The sequence below is a fragment of the Podarcis tiliguerta genome (assembly GCF_965153285.1).
Source record: "Podarcis tiliguerta genome assembly, chromosome: 10".
Classification (NCBI taxonomy): domain Eukaryota; kingdom Metazoa; phylum Chordata; class Lepidosauria; order Squamata; family Lacertidae; genus Podarcis; species Podarcis tiliguerta.
This window is the reverse complement of record NC_139543.1, coordinates 64,529,460-64,554,620: the sequence shown is the minus strand read 5'-3', so window position 1 is coordinate 64,554,620 and position 25,161 is coordinate 64,529,460. Positions and strand designations below refer to the sequence as shown.

At 44.4% G+C, this 25,161-nt stretch overlaps 1 long non-coding RNA gene across 1 annotated transcript in view; it reads right to left on the bottom strand.

Annotated features, from left to right (window-relative positions):
- The window catches only part of LOC310659273, a 144,983-nt gene extending 135,961 nt beyond the window's left edge, over positions 1-9,022 (bottom strand). The window contains exons 1-2 of the long non-coding RNA XR_014502705.1: positions 8,835-9,022; positions 3,129-3,647 (exon numbers count right to left, since the gene is read on the bottom strand). This is a non-coding gene — a long non-coding RNA (uncharacterized lncRNA). The remainder of the gene's footprint in view (positions 1-3,128; positions 3,648-8,834) is intronic.
- Positions 9,023-25,161: the final 16,139 nt, after the last annotated feature.

Sequence of the window (25,161 nt, the reverse complement as noted above, 5' to 3'; positions counted from 1 at the left end):
AAGTTTGCTGACCCCTGCTTTAGCGCCTGTCTGCTTCCTTCCCTCCCACCCTGTGGCTTTCAAAATTAACCTTTATATCATTGCATTTTACACTTTTTCCAGTTCTAATTACACTCATTACAAAATCCTTCAAAATTTAAATAAATATAGAAAGGGGGGGGAAATCCCCATTACAAGTCTTCAGACAACCTGCCAGTGATCTTATTTGCTTACAATGATCTTTCCGATATCGTTTAAATTTACTCCAGTCTTTTTTGGAATACTTTATCATGCTGGTTTTGGATTTTTCCTGTCAGCTTCGCCAGTTCTACAAAGTCCACCGTCTTCATCTGCCACTCTTCTTTCGTTGGTACTTCTTGTTTTTTCCATTTGGGGACTAAAAGAGTTCTTGCCGCAGTTGTTGTATACATGAACAGTCTTTCATCTTCCCTTGGTATCTCTTCACCCACTATACCCAATAAAAAGGCTTCTGGTTTTTTAACAAAAGTATTTTTAAACATTTCTTTAACTCATTATATATCATTTCCCAGAAAGCCTTTACCTCTTTGCAAGTCCACCCCATGTGGTAAAAGATACCTTCCTTTTCTTTACATTTCCAGCACTCCTTAGTTCTTGTCTTATACATTTTAGCAAGTTGAGCTGGTGTTAGGTACCATCTATACGTCATTTTCATAACATTTTCTTTGAGTGCACTGTGTGCAGTAAAATTAAGACCTTCCTTCCACAACCTTTCCCAAGATTCTAACCGAATGTTTTATCCAAGATCTTTAGCCCATTGTATCATCACCTCTTTAACCTCTTCATCTTTAGTGTGCCATTCCAATAATAATTTATACATTTTCAATAATATTTTCCTCTTATCATCCAATAAATCTATCTCCAACCTAGATCTTTCTGCATCAAAACCGTTTTTCTTTTTATCCTCCTTAAACTAGAACTGTAGGCATAGACAGGACCTCAGGGGTCGTTTGGTCTAATATCCTGCAATAAAGGGATCTCAGGTTAAAGCATCCATGACAGATAGCCATCCAACCTCTGCTTCAAAACCTCCAAGGAAGGAGAGTCCACATACTTTGGCCACCTCATGAGAAGAGAAGACTCCCTGGAAAAGACCCTGATGTTGGGAAAGATGGAGGGCACAAGGAGAAGGGGACGACAGAGGATGAAACGGTTGGACAGTGTTCTCAAAGCTACCAGCATGAGTTTGACCAAACTGCGGGAGGCATTGGAAGACAGGAAAGCTTTTGCCTTCCTACAAAACATTTTATACACCTTAGGAATCAATTTCTCATTCCCACGCAGTAATTCCCTTTCAAAATACGACCCCCCCCAAAAAACCCCTTTTTTGTACCATACACTTGATATTGAAACCAGTCTGATATCTATTCTTGTGTCTCTTGTTGACTTTTCATTTTACATCCAGCCCCCTTGAAGCATAATAAATCTCTTTATGTGCCCGATTTCTCCCTCACGTTTAGTTTTTTTCAAAAAGCCGGCTTCAATTAGGGACGACCAAAGGGGGGGGGGTTGCCTAGACCAACACTCTAACCAATTCACCACATTGGATAACCCCCCTGGATTTATCTCTACATCTTCATATAATGACATCACATACTTATCTCCAGTTATGATTAAGCATCCACCTGTACCATAATAAAATGAAGAAGATTCTGAAGAAGATTAATGTAGGAACGTTTCTGCTCTAAAATGCATGCATGGTTTATATTGCTTACTGGCTTATCGCAGCTACAAAATTTACTGCCTCCCCTTTGCCAAAAAACACACATATTCTGGGCACAGTAGTGTTTTGCAACACACACACACACTTTCTCTACATTGCTTTGGGCTGCATCTCTCGCTTGGTGCAATTTAGGCTCAAAACCCTCATTGTTTTAGTAAGAACAATCCTTTTATGTATGCTTCTCATCTCCCCCCTCCTTCCCCCCTCGTTTGCTTCTCTCCCCAAGCCTCCTCCTAACTTCTCCAGAACTCACTGGGAATTACCCACACCCAGTGACGGATGACTAAGATTTGGAAATAGCATGAGGCATTTGCGGCAGGTTCTGCAAATAAAATAAAATAAAAGGTGGAGCAACACTAGAAACTCAGGTTTGGAGGGAGAAAGGGGTTCAGATCTACACAAGCGGACCACCAAACCAGGTAGATGTGGCTCGCCAGCCATTGAGATCCTTCCACCAGGAATGGCCTCCTCCTGACCCAATAGCAGGCAGCCCATTGTGGATGGTCAACTTGGAATTCCCAGCTCTTTAGTCATGTTTGTATTTTCTGCCTCTGCAACCTGCCCTCTAAAAGTCCAAGTACTCTGGCTGGGAGAAGCCTATTGCTTTCTTTCTTCCCAATCTCCAGTCATGGGCCTCGCTGCTATTTCAGGGGTCCTCATGGAAGTTGTATGGGGTGGGGGTGGCCCCTATACTAAATTGGCATGCTCTGTTTGAGTTAGTGGGTCGTAGAGGCTCCCATCAGAGTTTAAGTTTCTCATTTTGCAGGCATAATTTCAATTTGGCATATTTCTGCATCAGTGTTCGTGTTTTCTTTTGTTCGAATAAGCCCTCTCCAAAAGCAGTCATCATTTTAGCATGTGGATGAATAGATAGAGAGACTGTCAGACAGATAGACATACTGATATTGACATGCACCCATTATTACACAATTTTGCCTGATAGACATATTTTATGTTGTTTCATTCTTGTTTTTTATATTTGCTTTAGTGTTTGTGTTTGATTTCACAGTCTGAAAAAATGAAAAAAATTACTCAGTAATAGTAATAATAATAATAATAATAATAATAATAATAATAAATGCTCCCCAAATAAATGCATTTTTGGATGTTGAAATCTCTGTGCATTTTTACTCGCACTGTCCCTCCAGCCCATGCATCTTTTTACAGTGGTACCTCGGGTTACATACGCTTCAGGTTACATACGCTTCAGGTTACAGACTCCGCTAACCCAGAAATAGTACCTTGGGTTAAGAACTTTGCTTCAGGATGAGAACAGAAATCGTGCTCTGGCGGCGCGGCAGCTGCGGGAGGCCCCATTAGCTAAAGTGGTGCTTCAGGTTAAGAACAATTTCAGGTTAAGTACGGACCTCCAGAACGAATTAAGTACGTAACCAGAGGACTGCCCTGCAAGGTTCAGACAAGTGTGGGCTTGGAAGGATGGCTGCATTTCAATTTCCTTTTGGGAATTGTACAGTCGATAGATTTGCATTGAAATGGGAACCAAGATGCATCCCTAAAATAGATTTTGGTCGGCTTTTGCTTTGCTTTGCTTTGCTTTATTTACTACGTGTCCTATTCCCTGAGGGCTCAGGGTGGATCAAAAACTTTATGACAACCAACACCCTATGGTCCTTTCCCCGTGAGTCACTGTTTTGAACCTTCTGACTGGAAGGAGTGAAGCACAGCGATGAAGACTTGTGTAGAGAGACACAAGCGGCATCCTCTTTGCAGCAGAAGTGGCGGAATAATTCAATCACACCAAAAAAGAGAGATGCAGCAGAACTTTGAGCGGATGGAGCTCAGCGGCAAGGAACTTGCCATGTATGCAGAACGTCCAAAGTTCAGATCTCCACATTCAAGTTCCAGGATCTCCAGAGCTTAAGTAAGCTCTTATAAGTTTGAGGACCTGCATTCAAAATATGGAAGTAAACTCTTATCAGAAATTTATAAGATATAACAAAAAGGAATCAGTGCCCTAGATGATAGCACCAACCTAATGATAGCACCAGCCCTGAGTATAGTCTACAACTTCTGGGGGGAGGGAACCAGGTTGGGGGAAAAAAACATCTAATCCCTCTGGTTGTGGAAAACTCATTAGCTGGCTCTTCTTGAGCAAGATTTGTCCTCTATAGGCTTAGAAAGTATTTATTATTTATTTATTTATTTATTTTTATTTTTATTTATTATTATTAAAATACATTTATTCAAATGTTACAGTACACCTTTGTCCACTGCCAGAATATCACAGATTGATCACTCCAATCCTCAATCCCTCATCACTGTCATTTTGGCTCGCCAAGTACCCTCAATAGTACCAATACCCAGTACTGATCTGATTAATTTTCAGTTAATATATCCCCTCCAAAAACACCTCTGCTATGATGAGGACATTAAAAAATCCTGTCCTTCTTCAGTCAAAGAGAAAAAAGGAGACCAAATCTCTCTATCTAGCAAGTCTATCTTTAATGATGTTTTGCACCAGTTTTCCCAGAATGGATGTTAAATTTCCAGGGCATTGTGGAGAGGAGAAACAGCTGGCTCCAGGATCTGTCGATGTACAGCAAAAGCTCCTTTAGGGCTCTATATTAATACTAGGGAAGATCAACGTAAGTCATTGAAAAGTGGACTCAGTGGACCCCACTATGTCATGGGTTGCCTCAGCCTTGAAACTGGACTTCTCTCCTCCCTCCTCCATCACCACCCAGCACCCAAAGGTCAGGTTGGGACTTCTCTTTCTCCCTTAGTTGCCACATAGCAGCAGATAGTGGAATGTCTCTGCCCACGCCTGGCAAGCTTACTGAGGGAGTGCACTAAGATGGATGAAATATACTCGCAGTTGCGTAGTGATTTCATGCTCTTTATTGCAGCTCGTAAAACAGTGAATGAATTTCCCCCAAAACCTCAGGCTTTATATACGTTATTTACACAATGAGTCCCGTCTGATTGGCTGATTCTGCTTTCCCCCTGGAGCCTGATTGGGCTGCTCCTGCAGGCCAATCAGTTGTTGAATTCTAGGATCCTACCGGCCCAATAGGTTGCTTAACTTCCTCCTGGGGTCTGATTGGGTTGCTCCTGCAGGCCAATCAGGTTGTTGCATTCTTAAGACCGTACCTGCCTGTTGTTCTCGGATCCAAGCTTAGTACATAACAATGGAAATCACTTTGCTCTGCACCACCTCAATCCTGGTGTGAACAAAATGTGAAGCAAGAAGGAGCAGATAATGCCCACTCCCATTTTGCTAGCCATATTGAAATGCTTTGAGCTTCTTTCCAAACCTGAGACGTTTTCCTCAGGCAAAATTTGGTGGCAATTCTAAGAGCTCATCCAGACACACACTATAAAGGGACCCCTGACCATTAGGTCCAGCCGTGGCCGACTCTGGGGTTGCGGCGCTCATCTCGCTTTATTGGCCAAGGGAGCCGGCGTACAGCTTCCGGGTCATGTGGCCAGCATGACTAAGCCGCTTCTGGTGAACCAGAGCAGCTCACGGAAACACTGTTTACCTTCCTGCCGGAGTGGTACCTATTTATCTACTTGCACTTTGACGTGCTTTTGAACTGCTAGGTTGGCAGGAGCAGGGACCGAGCAATGGGAGCTCACCCCGTCACGGGGATTCGAACCACCGACCTTCTGATTGGCAAGTCCTAGGCTCTGTGGTTTAACCCACAGCGCCACCCGGGTCCGACACGCACTATTGTGTGTCCAGCGAGAGTTTATACTGAGTGACTGAGTGACACGCACTATATCACTCAGTATAAACACTCGCTGGACACACGAGACACACAAGCCAGCAGGTCGGACTGGAAGCTTGCTGTGAATTCCTAAAACCAGGGCAATGGGGGACAGACTTCAGATCTACTTTGGCTGCTTAAAAAAATACTAGGCCCTTGAAATCCACCAGCCACAGCCTGGTGCAAAAGAGGCACACTTGAATTGAAGCTTTCCGAGCCCAGGAATTTCAAGTACCAGAACTGAACCAAGTTCACAGCATTTGTATGCAAATATCCACTCCCGGTTAGTCCACGTTTTCTTCCTCCCTTCATTTCAGCAGCATAGTTTAGGGCAGCGGGAAAGTTGTTTTCTCGCTGTTGTTAATCAGGAGTCAGAAATTTCTTGGCGTTCTGCTGCAAATCATGCAGAGATCTTTCAGGAGATGAACAGCTATTTTTTGCCCACCCTTCCCTCAGGTTGTTTTAAGGCAGCAATGTTCTTGAGCTGAGATTCCCTCATGCAAGTCACTCAGAGCCAAAATTCAGTTTTCCCTGAGATTATGTTTGCCAAATTAAGTGTTTGTTCCATCTACATCATTCAGCCACCAACCCAGCCACCCCAAATGAGAGACCGCTTCTGAACATTTGCCTGTAGCTTTCCCTTTTATCTCATTTTCTCCATCTCTAGTACTTAATTGTCTACCTCAAATAGATATTGTGAGGATTAATTAGTTAATCTTTGTACGATGCTTTCGAAATGTCAAGTGCTACTGTATTTTCTTAGATTATTATTATTATTCTTTAGAATGCGTTATTAAATGCCTGCAGGTTCTGCTGTCTTTCTCACAATGGAACAGAGGAGGAGCCCTTTACGGTTTAGATGAGGCAACTTAAATTGTTCTTAATTTTCATTTAAAAAGCATCTCAATTATAGGCAACACCCTCTTTGTGAGTATGGATGGGGGAGGAATTTAAATCTAGTTCTCATTTGAGGACAAACGTACCCAGTCCATACTGTTTGAATTTTGCAAGGCAGTCCTCCATTCATGTTGTGTTTTCAAAAATGCATATACTTGTGTAAAAGAGAAGCTTTTCCACAACATCTGAATCAGGAGAGGCTGTGAAAGCTCTGGACCAATGTCTGAATGTAGTGGTGGATGAGACAGTAAGAGCTGTTCGACAGTGGAATTTGCTGCCAAGGAGTGTGGTGGAGTCTCCTTCTTTGGAGGTCTTGAAGCAGAGGCTTGACAACCATATGTCAGGAGTGCTCTGATGGTGTTTCCTGCTTGGCAGGGGGTTGCACTCGATGGCCCTTGTGGTCTCTTCCAACTCTATGATTCTATGATTCTATGGGATGAGGCCCAATAAACTGCTTGAATCCTGTAAAGATGAAGGCTCAATGAGTAGGTGGTTTCCATGCTTGGGAAATAGGCAAGTTACCTGTTCTGTACCTCTGAAGGAGAATACATCAACATTAATTAATTAATTAATAATAATAATAATAATAATTTATTACTTATACCCCGCTGTAATGGTTCTAGGGGTTGCTCGTGCATAAGTTGCCGCCACTCCTGGCTAGGTTACCTGGTTGAACCCTTTCTGTCTGGACAGCCTCAAGTTTCGTGGCTGCCTCAGTCGCTGGCAGAATCCATCAGTGGGCGTTTCTTGAACCTCTTCCAGCATAAAAGCTGTTTGACGCCCAGTCTTCTCCTAGTCTCCCTGCGCGGAAGTCTTCTGCGCAGAGAGGGCGTGGCCAGTGGAGTACTCGTACTTTCTCCGCTGGTCTCCGGCGAGGAGTCCTGGAGCCACCTCTCCGATTCCCCCATCTGCCCCCCTTCTCCACTAGTGTTACGCTGATTTCCTTCCCCAGCGGATGGGCTGCCTCTCTCCCTAATGGGACCCTCTCCGGCATCCCTCTGGAGCCTTCTCTCCGCCTCCAGCTCCGATGGCAGTTCCCTGACACCCGCCCATCTGGCTGGGCCTCCCCAGCAACTCTGTGCTGCTTCCAACAGGATAGTTAAAACACAATAAAACATCAAACATTTAAAACTTCCCTAAACAGGGCTGCCTTCAGATATCTTCTAAAAGTCAGGTAGTTGTTTATTTCCTTTACATCTGGTGGGAGGGCGTTCCACAGGCTGGGCACCACTACCAAGAAGGCAAAAAAAGTCCTCCATGGCCACCAGTGCCTTTTACCAGCTTCATCTGGTTGACAAGCTGGAATGTGTGGAAAGGAAGGCAACAAAGATGATCACAAGTCTGGAAAGCAACCATTATGAGGAATGGTTGAAGGAGCTGGGTATGCTTAGCCTGGAAACGAGGAGAGGGAGAGGAGATACGATAGCCATCTTCTAATATCTCAAGGGCTGTCATATGGAAGAGGGAGAAAGCCTGTTTTCACTTGCTCTGGAGAGTAGGACTCGAACCAATTGCTTATTGTATTTGTTTGTTTGTTTCTTTAATTTTATTTATACCCTGACCTCCCTGGCCAAGACCTCCTCAGGGCGGCTACCATCAAGTATAAAAACAATTGATTAAAATACAACTTAAAATGCAGCCACATTTCAGTGGAAGCCCAGATCAAAAACTGTTTGGGGGGGGAGAAAACGTCAAATCTTCACCCCATTAAATTGTTTCTATATGCAACAACAGCAACAAGAGTATTGTTAGCCCAGAAATGGAAGCAAGAAGAAATCCCAACGAAAGAAGAATGGCAGATAAAATTAATGGACTACGCAGAATTAGACAAAATGACTGGAAGGATTCGAAACCAGCAGGAGCAGAGATTTACAGAAGATTGGAAGAAGTATATGAACTATTTGAAGAGCAACTGTAATCAACAAATTACGCTAGTAGGACTACAAGAAGTTTTGTAAGGAGAAATATATCAAATATTGCAAAATAGAGAAAGAAGAGAGATGAGTTATGAGATTTAAAGGTTATAATGAAAGTAAGAAATGTATACTAAGTGATTAGATTGGAAAATTTTCAGATGTGACTGATGGAAGTCCAAAAATAATTATATAGGATCTAAAAGTATGTTTAATTATTTGAAAATGATATGTTAAAAAACGAATAATGTTTTTAATAAAAAATAAAATAAGCAGAGGTTGGATGGCCGTCTGTCATGGATGTTTTAGCTGACTTTCCTGCATTGCAGGGGGTTGGACTAGATGACCCTCAGGGTCCCTTCCAACTTTACGGTTCTATGATTCTATCAATCTATCTGTTTTGCGAGCTGTGGCCATTCCTGGACAGGGATAGCCAGATCCCTGCAGTTTAGTATGCGGACATGGGTTCAGAGATACTCTTGGCATTTTCTATCCGGCGAAAATGCCACAGCTAAGCCTTATTTCAGATGCCTTATGAGTTATGAAACTCACCTGCATGGTGTTTCTCAAGTTGGCTGCCTTGCATGATATCCAACACGGTTGAGTTGAGTTGGCATTCGTCATTCTGCTTTCATTTGGAAAGGATCCACCATCTTCCAAGTCCTGGCCGGCACTGCAAAAGGGACTTGTGAAAACAAGCATGTCTTTCAACATTATTTATTAAGTGTTGACAACGTGCTAAGTTACAAGAGATAAATGAGGAGAGGCGCTGCCTAAAGATTTTTGTCTCATATAATTTGGAGTAGTGTCAATCTCTTCCTTCTTTTCTTTCGTGGCCATACCCTCTAAATTTATGTGAATTAAATACATAGCCAATCTTATAATATTGTTGCATGTGTGCCAAGATGAATTGGAACGACCCCGTTTTAGAGATAAGGGGAATTCCCCTGTTGGGTGTCGTTATCATTCCTCCAGTGTGCTCTGCACACTGGGCTTTCTGGATTCTGTTTCATGCTAGAAAATGTCTGAAATGATTTGAAAATTGGAGGAGGGAGAATTGTGCTGAGGTTTTCAGTTTGGTCCATTCAATTCAGATCTCCCATTAGGGGCTTCTTCTTCTTCTTCTTCTTCTTCCTCTTCTTCTTCTTCTTCTTCTTCTTCGTCTTCGTCTTCGTCTTCGTCTTCTTCTTCATGCCAATATGGCTTCTATGCAGCTTATAGCCTGCCCTTCAGAAAATATCTGGCGGTGTCACAACAATAAATACATTTAACTATAAATAATAAAACACAGTAATATGTCAGAAAGCTGCCTGTTTCCTAATGTGCAAGAAAGTTTCCCATTGTTAAAGGGCCTGGATAAATAAAACAAAGGCAAGTCTTCATTAGCACTTTAAGTTAGACAACACTGGTGCCAGTTAAACACCCAACTGGGGCACAACAGTTGAGAAGCCCACCCAGTGATTGTTCTCACTGGAACAATCCCAGCAGATCTCAATTTCGGCAGGGGGCAGTGTGGGAGAAGCCGCTGCCTCAGGGAACTTGTTCCCTAGCCAATAAGGACTTCATGTGTCAAGACCAAAGACATGAATTTGCCTGGTTGCAGATAGACAGCCAGTGAAGATCTTTGAAGTTCCATGTTCCATGGCCACTGTTCAAGACCCTGGAAGCTGTGTTATTCACCAGCTGCAACCACAATACACTTTGCAGTACCTGCAACAAGCCAAAGTGGCTAAGTTGCACCTCCACTCTGACTACCAGTTTCTGTGGCTCACAAATGGGGATAGTGCTATTGGGCTCAGGGCACTGTTTGGTGGCTTCCCGTGGTCATCCAGTTGACCACTGTGAGAACAGGATGCTGGACTAGATGGGCTTGATCTAGCAGGACTTTCCTTCTGTTCAGCCATGGAACAGTTTTCAAGGGTAGCCCCACATGGAGTGCACTCCAATAGTCTAAACAGGTTGGCAGTATTGTGCACCTGCCAAGACCACACCCTAGTAAGGGACTCACCACCAGCTCCTGGAGTCTTTGGAGCCTGCTTCTCCTCTTCCTTGCTGTCGTTGTAGGTTTATCCACCCTCTCTAAGTGAACTTCTTTCAACAGGGTGCTCTACTGTCATTTTGCCACCACCAAAAAGACCCTGCCACTTATGCATCCCAGTTTTATTTCAGGCACTGGGGGACATGGAGCAGGGCCTCAGCAGATGATCTCAAGGGTTGGGCAGATTTGTATGGATGGCCAGGAGTGAGAGATTATTACATAAAGATCCTAAATTCCCAGGGGTCTAAGGGGTAAGCTGCAACTAGAGACATACGAAGCTGTCTTATAAAGAGTCAAATGTTCCACTATTAATGTTCACTATTAATTATACTCTCTGGAAGTGGCTGTATAGGGTTTCAGACAGGGCTGTCTCCCCACTCTATCTAGAGATGCCAGGGATGTTGACCCCAGGAGCTTCTGTGTGCAAGGCAGATGCTATACCACTGCGTAACAGCCCTTGCACTACTTGATTTATAGCAGTGCAAGAGCGCATATGTATATATTATTATTATTATTATTATTATTCAGGACCATTGGGCTCCAAGATATTTTTCAGGACCCTACTGGTCCTTCTATAAGTACTTGCAAAGCAGATACTCTGACACTGAGCTGTGGCTTTTCCCCTCAGTGGTGGCGCCAGTCAAAAGATTTTGGTAGGCATGGTGCAGAGAGGGGCAATATGTTTGGCCTATGGGACAAGGTCTGTAGCTCAGTGGCAGAACATCTGCTTTGCACACAGAAGGTTCCAGGTTCAATCTCTAGGTAGGGCTGGGAGAGATTGACTCTCTGACACCCTGGAGAGGACTGGACCAATGGTGTAAGGCAGCATCCCATGTCCCTACATTTTGATGGGTGTGTGCTTTTCAGAAGCTGATCTCTGGCCTTCCTAATGGAGAAGAATCGGGAACCATGGGGTTGGGGGAGCTCAGAGTTCTCTGAGTTGGGAGCCACAGGAAGCTGCAAATCCCATGTACCCAGAGTTTGAAGCCAACTTCAGGAAACCAGACTTTCACTGACCTCAGCAACTCAGATGGAGGTTTCACAATGTGGCACATTCTTCTTCTCTTCCCCATTTCACGCTTGGTACACGTCTGTGGATCTGGGCACCAAGCCAACAGCTGCCCATCATGGCGGAAGAAAGAGTGATACTGACATAACACCTGACGAACATGCAACCACATGGCAGTTCAATATGCTTTGTTTAATAACATCCTCTCAGCCTCATAACTGCCTTCTGATCAGCTCTCAGAGATCTGAGAAGTATAATACTTCAAAGCTGTTTAGTGTGGCACATTTTGTTTTTTTAATTAATTCTCGCAACACCTTTGCACAAGCAAGGTGTTGCTATATGCAGCCTCCCCCACCACAGTGTTGCAGGGGTAGGAACTGATGCCAGGGGAAAAACAGTGTCCTCCTTTATCTAATCTCATCCATCTCTGTATTTTCAAAGCCTACAATTAACTCGGATCGTTAATGCTTGAGCACTTGTTTGCACTCCATGTTACGATTAGGAACGGGATTAAGTTTAGCAAAGGCCCTGCTCTGTCAAGGGGTGAGAGCATAAGAAAGTGCTTTGCTGGATCAGATAAAAAATCTGTCTAGTCCAGTACCCTATTCCAATGGTAGGGGGATAGATTTCTGAAGGAAGCCCACAAGGAGGACAGAAAAGGATCCCTTGTTGTTTGGCCCCAGAAATGAGTTTGGCATCATGTAGCCAACAAAGTTGGAGCTCCATAACCATCAAATGGCCCAGCACCAGGAGGCTTAAAAGATCAGCTCTTTCCACTTGAACCTGCCTATCAACTATGCTGGGGCACATTCTTGCATGTCTGAGACCTTCAGTGTCTCTGTGTGTGAACTTTGCACCTCAGACGGAAGGACCTGCTTAGAAGGAATTAGGCATGCTAAAGCTTTCCATTTTTACATGCCCAGTCTGGATGGGTGGCATCTACTCTGAAGCTTGGGATAGGATTGCTCCACTCCCCATCCACACTTCTTTTCAGAGTGCAACCAAATGGTTCTGTTCATCCTTTGTTGTTGTTTAGTTGTTTAGTCATGTCTGACTCTTTGTGACCTCATGGACCAGAGCATGCCAGGCACTCCTATCTTCTACTGCCTCCTGCAGTTTGGTCAAACTCATGTCGGCAGCTTCAAGAACACTGTCCAACCATCTTGTCCTCTGTCATCCCCTTCTCCTTGTGCCCTCCATCTTTCCCAACATCAGGGTCTTTCCCAGGGAGTCTTCTCTTCTCATGAGGTAGCCAAAGGAATGGAGCCTCAGCTTCAGGATCTGTCCTTCCAGTGAGCACTCAGGGCTGATTTCCTTCAGAATGGATCTTCTTGCAGTCCATGGGACTCTCAAGAGTCTCCTCCAGCACCATAATTCAAAAGCATCCATTCTTCGGCGATCAGCCTTCTTTATGGTCCAGCTCTCACTTCCATACATCACTACTGAGAAAACCATAGCTTTAACTATATGGACCTTTGTTGGCAAAGTCATTCTTGGTGCACACATAAATCATTGGTGGAGGGTTCTCTAAATTCAGAACATCAGTTTCATTATGCAGGAAAACAAGTCACCAGTCCCTATGCTTTGAAGATAAACTTGAAAGCATGCAGGAAAGATTGGGTCCAACTTCAGAAAGCTGGGCGCAGAGAGAGCTGGAAAAGCCGTTGATTGATTAATTGAGTTTACTTATATGCCGTTTTCCCACAATGAGCTGTTCGCAAAGCAGCTTATAACAAGCATTCAGAACACCGAGATACAAATATACAGACCATTTCAGCAAATTAGAAAATGGTGAACACCAACAATTTTTACACAGAATAAATTCAGTATCTCAAAAAGAATATAGGCTTAAGCACATAAATACAAAGGGACGCGGGTGGCGCTGTGGGTTAAAGCCTCAGTGCCTAGGGCTTGCCGATTGAAAGGTCGGCGGTTCGAATCCCCGCGGCGGGGTGCGCTCCTGCTGTTCGGTCCCAGCGCCTGCCAACCTAGCGGTTCGAAAGCAGCCCCGGGTGCAAGTAGATAAATAGGGACTGCTTACTAGCAGGAAGGTAAACGGTGTTTCCGTGTGCGGCTCTGGCTCGCCAGAGCAGCGATGTCACACTGGCCACGTGACCCGGAAGTGTCTTCAGACAGCGCTGGCCCTTGGCCTCTTTGAGTGAGATGGGTGCACAACCCTAGAGTCTGTCAAGACTGGCCCGTACGGGCAGGGGTACCTTTACCTTTACCTTTTTACATAAATACAAAGCAAAGCAAGAAGCCATTCCAGTGCTCACGTGAGTTAATATTGTGCCTTGTATAGTCCCCACCATGTGTGCTTTTTGATCAGTTTTGATGTATGCACGTTTCACACAAGCTGCAGACTTCATTCTTTTTCTTGGCATGTAACAAGGGGTGGGCACTGGGGTGCAGAACTCTGAAAATTCAGTGCAGGTAGCTTGACACTCCAAATCATTCCCTCCCATGTTTTACCAGGTATGGGGCAATAGCAAACACGTTCTGCCTCTTTTAAAGCCTCTGGTGAAGTTTTTATCTAACTCATCAGATTTAGCAATTTGTAGCTGATCTAATCTCGCTGCAGAATCCTCACTCTCTGAAACTGTATCCACCAAGCTGCTTGCCGTAAACCTCCGTTTTCCTTCAATAGCAGAGCTCCAAATAAATGCCAGTGCAATTTCTTTCCTTTTTCTTGTTCCTTCCCCTCTATTTCTGCCGCCCGCACTATTTCTCCTCATTTTGCAAAACCACTCATATTCTCGTTTTACCTAAATCAAACAGATTTGCAGATTTGCTTAACAATAGCACCGGGTGAATCATATCGCGGATTGCCAGCTAGTAATCAGTAATTAACATTATAGGCAGCTAATGAGACACATCATCACCATTAACTTTCTACTCCATTATTAAAAGGGAGGATATAGGTAACTCTCACACACCTTTAAATTATTTTCCCTCCCTTCAACCTAGAGTGGGATAAAAAAAATGAGAAAAGGAAGCATTCATTTTATGTGCACCAGGTGCTTCTCCCATGTAGGTCTCATACTGCAGTGACAGCTTTCAAATAATGCCTGTGTGTTTTGTAAGATCCTTGGGGAGGATTCTTTAAGAACAGAAGAAGAGCCAGAAGTAGTTACACAGGAGATAATCCAACGATCCGTGGATATGCGTACAGGCAAGGACAACATACTGGCTGAGCGGGAAACAGCTACATCTGCTGCATCAAGCCAGAGGTGCATCTTGTGCAGATGTTCCCAAAATTATTTGGCCTACCGCCCCCTTTTCAGGAAGAAAAAAATACTCAGTGCCCCATGGAAATCTACCTTCAATAACAAACAACAGTACGGTATTGGCCTGAATATAAGCCACACTTTTTTTCCCAAATTCCGATCGTGAAAAGTTAAAGTGTGGCTTAAATTTGCAACCTTACAATAATTGGCTTTTGTGAAATCGCTGCTGAAACACACATATGGTAAAACGAAACAAACAAACAAACAAAAAAGGTTTTCTGGCCAATTTGCAAGCTTGAGACCGTTGTGCAGTTATTCATTGCTTTCACTTGCGAGTCTCTCTAGCACTTGTAGGATTGTCTTCTACATTTGCCATTTACGGGTGTGAGTGTCTGCGGAATTTTAAGGGAGCGGCTTACATTTGGGTATTGTCTTTTTTCCCTCCCCCTCCTTGAATTTTAAAGGTTCTGCTTATTTGCAGGTACAGCTTATATTTGGGCCAACACGGTATGCAGCGGCAAATGTGCATTCTTTTATGTATCTATGTTTCTACCTACGTTCTACAACATAGTAAAGGGATTAAAAACCCACAGGCTGGACTGGAGCGAAGCTTGCTGGCTCAGTTTGACCTGCCCTGGAGTGGGTGAGACTGGCACTGCAGCACACCTGCCATTGGCCAAATAGGCAGGCAGGCACGCTGGAATCCACTTCCTGGGACCAGGAAACCCTCTTGCCTCCATCATAACCACCGGATCCAAGGGACGTGTTATTGCTGTCCTGAAATGGCACCCGGCCTGGTGGTTATTATATATATATATAATAATCTTTATTAATTTAAATTACACACATATACAGAAAATTTACAAAGGATTTACAATCTCATATTACAAAAAGAAATGTTAAAGAGAGAAAAACAATTAAGAAAGAAAAGAAAGAAGAAAATACAGAAAAAGAAGAGAGAAAAGAAACAAATTTACACACATAAAACAGCATAATCTTCCTACTGACATTTTAATAGACACTTAAATAAAAAAGACTTATGACAAAACAAGTCTTCCAATCATTCTCATCATACTGTTTATACTGTCCTTCTTTTTGTCGCACAGTTTCATATTCTTTAATATTGTTCCCATTTAATCCAAAAACGATATTTGTTATGTGTTTTATTTACAGGTGTCACTCTAGTTCTGCTGATATGCTATGGTTGGTACAATATGATCTTATATACTCTTTAAATATTCTCCATTCTCTAAATATTTTCTGATTCACTACTCAAACTCTTCCCGTCAGTTTTGCTAATTGTAAGTATTCTAACATTAGTATCTGCCAGTCTGTAATTGTCGGTATTTTTTCATTTTTCCACTTCCTTGCCATAAGGATTCTTGCTGCTGTGGTGGCATACACGAACAGTGGTCTTATGTCTTTTTTGATTTCTAATGGTAAAATGCCTAGAAGGAAAAACTCTTAGGTTCATTATAGATGATGCTCCAGAATTCCCCAATAATTGTGCAAGTCCACCACATGTGGTAGTATCATCCCACGTCTGTTTTACATCTCCAACAAATCGGTGACCCTCCTTTATAAATTTTTGCTAGTTTCAGGGGGGGTGATGCCATCTATATAACATCTGGTGGTTTTTCAATATATTCTTCTCTTCTTTTCTTTCTATATGTTTCCGCCGCTCCCTTATTTTTATTCAATGCCCCCCCCCCAATTGCACCCAAAGCTCCTACTGCCCCCAGGGTTGTTCCAGCACCCCCAGGGGGTGGTATTGCCTACTTTGGGAAACACTGATCTCGTGCAACATCCTGTTGCGTGGCAATACCCGCCCCCTCCCACAGATGTAGGAAATAAAGACACAGACACAAGAATATAAGGTTAATTTTGGGCGTAAATGGCCACAACTTTATTGATTACAGGTAAGAGAGGTATTGGCTTTAGGCATTGGCCCTAACGTTCAAACCGGTCTAACCGGGAAGGGTTAAGCACCAACAGGGGGAGCCCCCGAGATGCACATCCGTAGGCGCTCCCCCAGGGGTTACCGCTCGGGGGCGCGCTTTAGGCCCTAGCCTCCGTAGGTTTCGGACGAGGCGACGCCCCCCGGAGTCCTTTAACGAACTACCCTTCGTGATGTGGGGGAGGGGATGGCGCTCCTCCCCCCCCCATCCTCATATGCATAACAATACCCCGCCAATGCCTAACCGCCAAAACCGGGAAGTTGTGACGTATTGCTACGAGGTAGGCGAAAAAACCAAAGGCTTCAAAATCACAGCCAATTAGCCAAATGGAAAAACTCCTACCAGGCCCCTTGCGGCGACCAGCCGAAGCCCATAGCAAAGTCCAAAGCAAGCCTAAAGGGAGGGTGGGTGGGAAAATCCTGCGGCTGGTGAGAAGAGAAAGGGGCGAGCCAGGGCTGCCCCGACCTTAAATTGACCTGGAAGGACCGCCCCCCCCCCGCCAGCCGATTGGCTGGCCCCAGGGGAGGTGCATATTGATGAGACTGGGGAATCCCTGACTCCTGCGGGGCTTCCCGGCCCCGCGAGACTGTAGTCGCGGGGCGAGAGCCCGCAACCCCACCCCCTCTCTAGGTCGGGAGTGGCTTTCTCACAGTGGCCAATCAGATACCTCCAGGAAGTCCACAGGCAGGCTGTAAAAGAAAGAACCCCCCTCTCCCTGTTATCCCCAGAAGCCATTGGGAAGCCTGCAAGCAGACCCCAGAGTGGCAGACTGCTCTATTCACCAGTGATTCTTAGCCACCAGTATTCAGATGCATCGTGGCTCCAACACACAGCGATCTTCTACTGTACATAGGCTAAGAGGCGCTAGTGTTGTTCGGATGCCTGATTATGGTCTTCCAAAACAACTACTCTATTATGAACTTATAAATGGAAAGCGTAATGTTGGTGGTCAACAAAAAAGGCTTAAAGACCCTCTCAAGGCATATCTTTAAAAATGTAGTACAGTCATACCTCATGTTACGTTTGCTTCATGTTACATTCTTTCAGGTTACTTCCCGCGGCAACCCGGAAGTACCGGAAAGGGTTACTTCTGGGTTTCGCCACTCACGCATGCGCAGAAGAGCTAAATCGTGCTTCACACATGCGCACAAGCTCCAAATCACTCCGCACACCTGCACAGATACAGCGCTTCAGGTTGCGCTCTTTTCATGTTGAGAACGGGCTTCCGGAACGGATCCTGTTTGCAACCAGAGGTACCACTGTATAAACACAGACAACTGGGAAACGCTGGCCTGCGAGCGCTCCAGTTGGAGAATAGCCATTACCAATTGTGTCATGGGCTTTGAAGACACTTGAACTCAGGATGAAAAGGGGAAACGTGCTAAGAGGAAGGCATGCTTGGCAAATCCTCACCGTGATCAACTCAGAATTGGCCTTCACAGTCACTTACGGACTCACTGTTAAAACCGTGTTCATGGAAGACAATGAACACTGCGGGAGGCAGTGGAAGACAGGAGTGCCTGGCGTGCTCTGGTCCATGGGGTCACAAAGAGTCGGACACGACTAAACAACAACAACAATGGAAGACAATCTTACTTGGCTACGAGTGATCACCAAAGAAGAAGAGCTTCCATCACACTTCCCTCCATGTATTCAGTGTTGTATTTTTAGGGGTGACTCTCGTCACAACTGGTCCTGAATGAGTGGCACACCTGAACATATGAAACCACTCCATCATCATCATCATCATCATCATCATCATCATTTATTATTTATACCCCGCCCATCTGGCTGGGTTTTCCCAGCCACTCTGGGCGGCTTCCAAAGAATATTAAAATACTCTGGGAGTCGATTCAAGGTGATACAAGGAGCTATCTCTGTTCTTACCTCTTGCAATCTAGACAACTACACCATTCCTCCCCTCTGGCTATGCCCCAGAGAGAATTTGGGATTGTGCATCCCAAGAAAAAGGCAAGCTTTGAAAATGAGTGGGGGTTTTCACAAGCAGCCGAGGACTGAGCATGGATGGATGTCTGTTGCTCAGAGGAAAGGAAATTCGGAAGACGTATTTGTGCCTAAAGCAACTCTTTAGATTGAGACCTCTTAAATATATTGCAGAAGATGACTATCCACTCGGGGAAACTGTTTGAATAGGCAACATCCATCAGATAAAGTTAATCCCTTGGTTTGCAAAGTACACAGGCAGATAGTTAACTTTAAATATGTGAGTAATTACCTTGACATTGGTGGATTTAAATGCTTATATAGCAGCAGCTTCCCTTAGCCTGTTTGGCAGAAGTGTCCAATGGGGAACAATTGATGCCTTAAGCAGTGGGTGTATTGGAGATTTGTAGGTATGATGTTTCCACTCTTCAGCTCTTTACCTAAACTCTCAGTTTAGGATGATGTTATATACACCTCCCCACCTCCAATCCCCGCCTGCCACCAGAGGAATCTCACCATGAGAAGAGAAATCGTTGCAATTCTGTCTCTTTCTTTCAGAACTGTGCCCCATATGAAACAGCAGCAGAACCACAGAATTGGCTATATCGAAATTTTATGAGAGCAAACATGTAATGTCAAGTGGCAGAGTTAACTACAGTGGTACCTCAGGTTACATACACTTCAGGTTAAAGACTCCGCTAACTCAGAAATAGTGCTTCAGGTTAAGAACTTTGCTTCAGGATGAGAACAGAAATCGGGCTCCGGCAGCACGGCGGCAGCAGGAGGCCCCATTAGCTAAAGTGGTGCTTCAGGTTAAGAACAGTTTCAGGTTAAGTACGGACCTCTGGAACGAATTAAGTACTTAACCTGAGGTACCACTGTATCTTGTTCCTAGGAGCTGAAGACTGAAGACAGATCCAGGTGCTCTTGGAAGAAACTGATTTTCTAGACCCATTTCAATTGGGGTTTAGGCTCAGTTTTGGCACGGAAACCATTTTGGTCAACCTGTGTGATGACCTCTGTTTGGAGAGATGGGAAATTGTTAATGCACCTTGACCCCTCAGTGGTGTTCAGGACCATCGACCATGGTATCCTTCTGGAGCAGCTGTTTGAGTTGGGATGGGTGACATGGTTTTGTGGTGGTGTCATGGTCCGGTTCACCGGTGATTGAAGTCCCAGCAGGGGACGTCAGGACCGGGGGCAAGATGGCAGGGTGGGAGCAGGAACGGGAGTCCAGAAGCCAGGAGTCAGGAAGCCAAGGGTCCGAGGGTCACGAAGCAAGGAGTCACAAAGTCAGGGGTCCGAGGATCAAGAAGCAAGGAGTCAAGAAGCCAAGGTGCAAGGATCAGGAAGCAAGAAGCCAAACACAGCAAGGCAGGAAGCATGTTGCTGTGGCAAAGAGCCAAAGGGAAATGCTGACCTTATATCCCTTCCCAGCTCTTGCCACCAGGTGCTGTGAGTTACCAATCGGCCTCACCTGTGCGGCCGCGCCTTGCCTCTTGAGAACAAACTTAGGAAGGCCCCAGTCCTGCAAAGTCCTCTTGGTCACAGGGCCTGGATCCTGCACACACACCTGATAGGTGGGTTCCAGTCCTACTTGGATGGTTGTTTCCAGAGGGAATGCTCTTTGGCCCTGTGGAACCTTCCATGTAGAGTTCCTTAGGGTTCAATTTCACCCCCTTTCCTGTTTAATATCTACATAAAACTGCTGAGTTAAGTTATCCAGAGTTTTGGAGTATGCTGTCAGCAATATGCTGATGATGCACAGCTCTACTTCTCCTTTACATCTGCAGGTGTGGCAGTGATGGTGCTGGACCATTGTCTTGCCTTGGCAATGGACTGGATGAGAGTATCCTAGATGCTGATGGACTACAACAGCCATTAGCCCTGACAATTGGCTGGGCCCAGGCCAATATTTGGAGGGAACCACCCTTCTCTTAAGCAGATATCAAGACTCTGCCTTTCCTGATATAGCAGAACTGATTTGGGGGGATATTGGAAACATGTTCCTAATAGGATGCTGGATGTATCAAGCCTCAGGAACAGATTTATTATGTCTTCTGATCCAATCCTCAGCTACAACCATTTTGGCAGAAAGTCACGCAAACAATAAAAGATATATTGAAGGAGAGGTTTCTGTTGAGTAGCTTTATTGAAAAACAGCTTGTATTTATAAATCACTGGAATATGCAATCTCAAGATAATATTCAACAATACGTGTTCTTTCATCTGATATAAGTTTGGGTTGTACACATTGTTGTAGAAATTATATACTAGAATCCTTTTGTGCATTGAGTAGGTTTTTTTAAAAAAACCAAACATGATTTCTCTTAGGAGATAGGACAATTGATGTGCAATATATTCTTCATTCTTTGCTCATATAGGTATTTGTGTTTTTAGGATACTAAACAAGCAAACAAAAGGATTGCCGAGGGTTTCCACTAATGAAACCCAATGTGCTTGATTCGTGGCAATTGTCCATTTACAGATACGTTGAACCTGATCGCACTATGGTCGCTGTTCCCAATTGGTTTAAGAACAGGTCCTGGGCACCACTTAAGTCCCAAGGTATCAGTTTTACGTTGTCAGCAGTAGACGGGGTGGTGTGGCTGTCCTGCTCACCTGACCTCTGCACTGAAGCATGCTGGGACGGAGAGAGGGAGGGACACAGAGGCAGTGAGTTTGGAGCAGTGCAAACACACTGCCTGGGCAATGGATTGGCTCTGCTGGCGTGTTTGCATCGTGCCAGCCTTGCCGCCACCGTGACTCTCTGCCTCTCCTTCCTGAAATGCTGCAGTGACTCAGTGGGTTGGAGGTCAGATGAGTGGGGCAGCCCTGCCCCACTGAATCATGAGACTAATAGTTTCGGGCCACGTGAATTTAGGGTATCCAAAAATCCTCAGTTATTATTGGATTGCACATGAACTCAGCCTATGTGAAAACGGGGTTAAATGTCCTTCATAACCCATTATGGGGGGGGGGGGCGCAGGGGTTTGTTTTTTCTAATATTAAAATAGGGCCCTTCAGATATTGCTGGGACTACAACTCCCATCATTCCTGGCCATTTGCTAGCTGGGGGTGATGGGAGTTGTAGTTCAACAACATCGGGGGAAAGGCACCACAGGTTCCCGCAGCCCTTTCTCAAAATAAATAAGTAATGTGAACAAGTTAAATAAAGCTTTCATTTTAGTTTTTTTAAGAAGTCAGTTGCTGTGCATTAACAGAAGCAGTAGCAGCAGCAAAACAAAGCTCTGGACAGCCTCACTTACTGCAAAGCCTACGTACCCAGAAAAACATAGAGCTGCTAAATGGGATAGAAAAGGACAGAAGCAGCATGATGGGGCAATGTGAGACTTTGTGCCTCCAGTGAACCAATTTAGGGGGTTTACTGGTACTGCCCTTCATTTCAGGGGCAAGGAAAGACCCACAGCATTTTGCCTTGTTGGGCATCCCACACACACACTGATGGGCATCCCACACACACACTGAGCCAATGCACTCCATTGGTATATAATCACTTAAAAAAACAAAACAAACATGCATTCAAAACAGGGTTTGTATTCTGTGGCACTATGCAAATATTTTTCCTGAAAATATTTGGTTCTGGAAAGCAAACACATCTGAAATGTGAGTAGCAGAAAGAGCAGTGTTTCTTTTTGCTGTCTCGTTGTCAAGATCTGACCATCGATAAGCTCAAAACAAGCAATTCATCCCCTAAGGCTGCAATCCTAAACATCTATTATGCTGTACGTTTCGGAAGATTGACTCCAAATTTAAAACTAAAATATTTTAACACTGACATTTTGAATTCTGACATTCCAATTTTGATATGCATTTTAAATAAATAAATAAATAAATGGCATGCATTATATTCAAAGTGGACACGGGTGGCGCCTTGGGTTAAACCACAGAGCCTAGGACCTGCTGATCAGAAGGTCGGCGGTTCGAATCTCTGTGACGGGGTGAGGTCCCATTGCTCGGTCCCTGCTCCTGCCAACCTAGCAGTTTGAAAGCTTGTCAAAGTGCAAGTAGATAAATAGGTACCACTCTGGCGGGAAGGTAAACGGTGTTTCCGTGTGCTGCTCTGGTTCGCCAGAATCGGCTTAGTCATGCTGGCCACATGACCCGGAAGCTGTACGCCGGCTCCCTCGGCCAGTAAAGCGAGATGAGCACCGCAACCCAAGAGTCGGCCACGACTGGACCTAATGGTCAGGGGTCCCTTTACCTTTACCTATATTCAAAGTACAGTGGACCCTCGGGTTACGTTGCCTTCGGGTAATGTAACTTTTGGGTTGTGATGATTCCAGGGGCAGTGGATAGTGTATGGAGCCAGGGCAGCTACAAAAACGCTGGTGAACAGGGGAAGGAAAGGGAAGTGAGAGGGAAAATAAAGACTGTGAACCCTTATTGACGCTATTGGCAGGCATCTTGGGGCTTGCCAGTCAGCCTGAAATACACACACACACACACACACACACACACACATACACAGTCGTACCTCGGGTTACAGATGCTTCAGGTTACAGATGCTTCAGGTTACAGACTCTGCTAACCCAGAAATAGTACCTCAGGTTAAGAACTTTGCTTCAGGATGAAAACAGAAATCGTGCTCCAGCGGCATGGCAGCAGCAGGAGGCCCCATTAGTTAAAGTGGTGCTTCAGGTTAAAAACAGTTTCAGGTTAAGAACGGACCTCCAGAACAAATTAAGTTTTTAACCTGAGGTACCACTGTACACACATCATTATATAGCCAACAAGAACAGAATTCTATAGCACTTACAAGTGTTTCAAATGCTGTACAGTCATCACCTGAATAATCCATACAACAATATCATAGGGCAATATTATTCCTATATTGCAGGTGTCAGTCAGAAGCTCAGTGAGTGGCAGATTGAATTGCAATTTGAATTTGGTGTGTGTGTGTCAGTACCCACCGCACTAGGTCTCAAATATTAATATTTGAGTAAAATATCTACTTATTATACCAATCTCGCTGACTACAAAGCTAAGAATAAGTAACCTTTTCTTCGTCCTAACAAAGAGTTATATCCTTATCTGTCTAAACAGCCTATCATCATTGGGAGTTTGATCTAATCCCAGTAGGATAATAATCCTTATTCTCTTGAGCAGATCTTAATTTGACATGCCAATTCCATCAAAATATTATCTTACCATCACACACACACACACACACACACACCAAGATGGAATATGTGTCAACTTGGAAGCAATAATTATAGCTATATGCTCCAAAGTGTTTATTAAATTATCAAATTAATACACCTCTTGGCATGTTGGAGTTTGTGAGTAATTATAGTTTAGCACTGCGGTAATAATTTGCAAGATTTATGTAACCAATGAAACCACAACTGGAGCCAAAAAGCTGTCTGGGATAATTACAGCAAAGAGGTATGATCAACAGGTAATGCCCGCCAAAAGAACACAGCCCTGGGGCGGGGAGGGGGGAGAAGACACAGAAAATGGGGGGAGAGGTGGAGAAGAAAACCTGCTTCAGGTATACCCTCCACAATGGACCGTTTTTCTCACCTGAGTTGCAGCAGCCCACCCACTGATAGGTAGGGATCTGCAGAGCCTCACATGCAGAAGATAAGGGGCGGAGTCTAATGGCATCTGGGGCAGGTCAGGGGGTGGAGCCTGGCTGTGCTTGGTGATTCCTGGGACTTGCTGGTCCATGGGGACAGAGTGAATAGCAAAAGTCCTTTTTGACCCTGGCTGAAATCCCATTGGCTCCTCCCCCTGGAAATCCTGAAGGAACCTAATAAGTATGGAAGTAAGCTGCAGCGGTCCAAAGGCAGCCTGAAGACAATGGCTCAGATGCAACAACCACAACAACAACAATTTTATACCCTACCTTTTTCACTGAAAAGAACAATTTAACACTGATAGAATTTCTTTCTTTCTTTCTTTCTCCCCCCCACTCTCTCTCTCCTGTATATAATAAACCAGGGGTCAGCAAACTTTTTCAGCAGAGAGTCAGTTCACTGTCCCTCAGACCTTGTGGGGGGCCAGACTATATTTTGAAGAGAGAAAAAATGAGCGAATTCCTATGCCCCACAAATAACCCAGAGATGCATTTTAAATAAAAACACACATTCTACTCATGTAAAAACACCAGGCCGGCCCCACAAATAACCCAGAGGTGCATTTTAAATAAAAGGACTCATGTAAAAACACGCTAATTCACGGACAGTCCGCAGGCCACATTTAGAAGATGATTGGGCCAGATCTGGTCCCCGGGCCTTAGTTTGACTATCCATGGTGCAGCATATTTTATTAAGCCAAACGGGGTGTACCTAAGGTGCAAGTCACTGTGGCAGATATCCACAAAGCACCGTGTAGTCAACGTTGTGAGCAACTTTGTACAGAAATAGCCAATGGTCAGGGAAGATGGAAGTCACTCTCTGACAACATTTGGAGAGCTGCATGTTCTCCATCTCTGAACTAGATGTTCCTCTTCACCTATCACAACAAACGATTTCTCAAAAGATGCAGGACAAAAGATAACGTGTTTATTATTGGCTTATGGTTACATGGAGGTGGGGTTTTCATTGGTGGCATTCATATTGCAGACCCTCCAAGTGTCCCTAATTTCCAGGAATGACCTTGATTTAGAGAAGCCATCCTGGTTTCTGATTTGATCATCAAATGTCCCGCTTTTCCTTAGGATGTCCCTATTTTCACT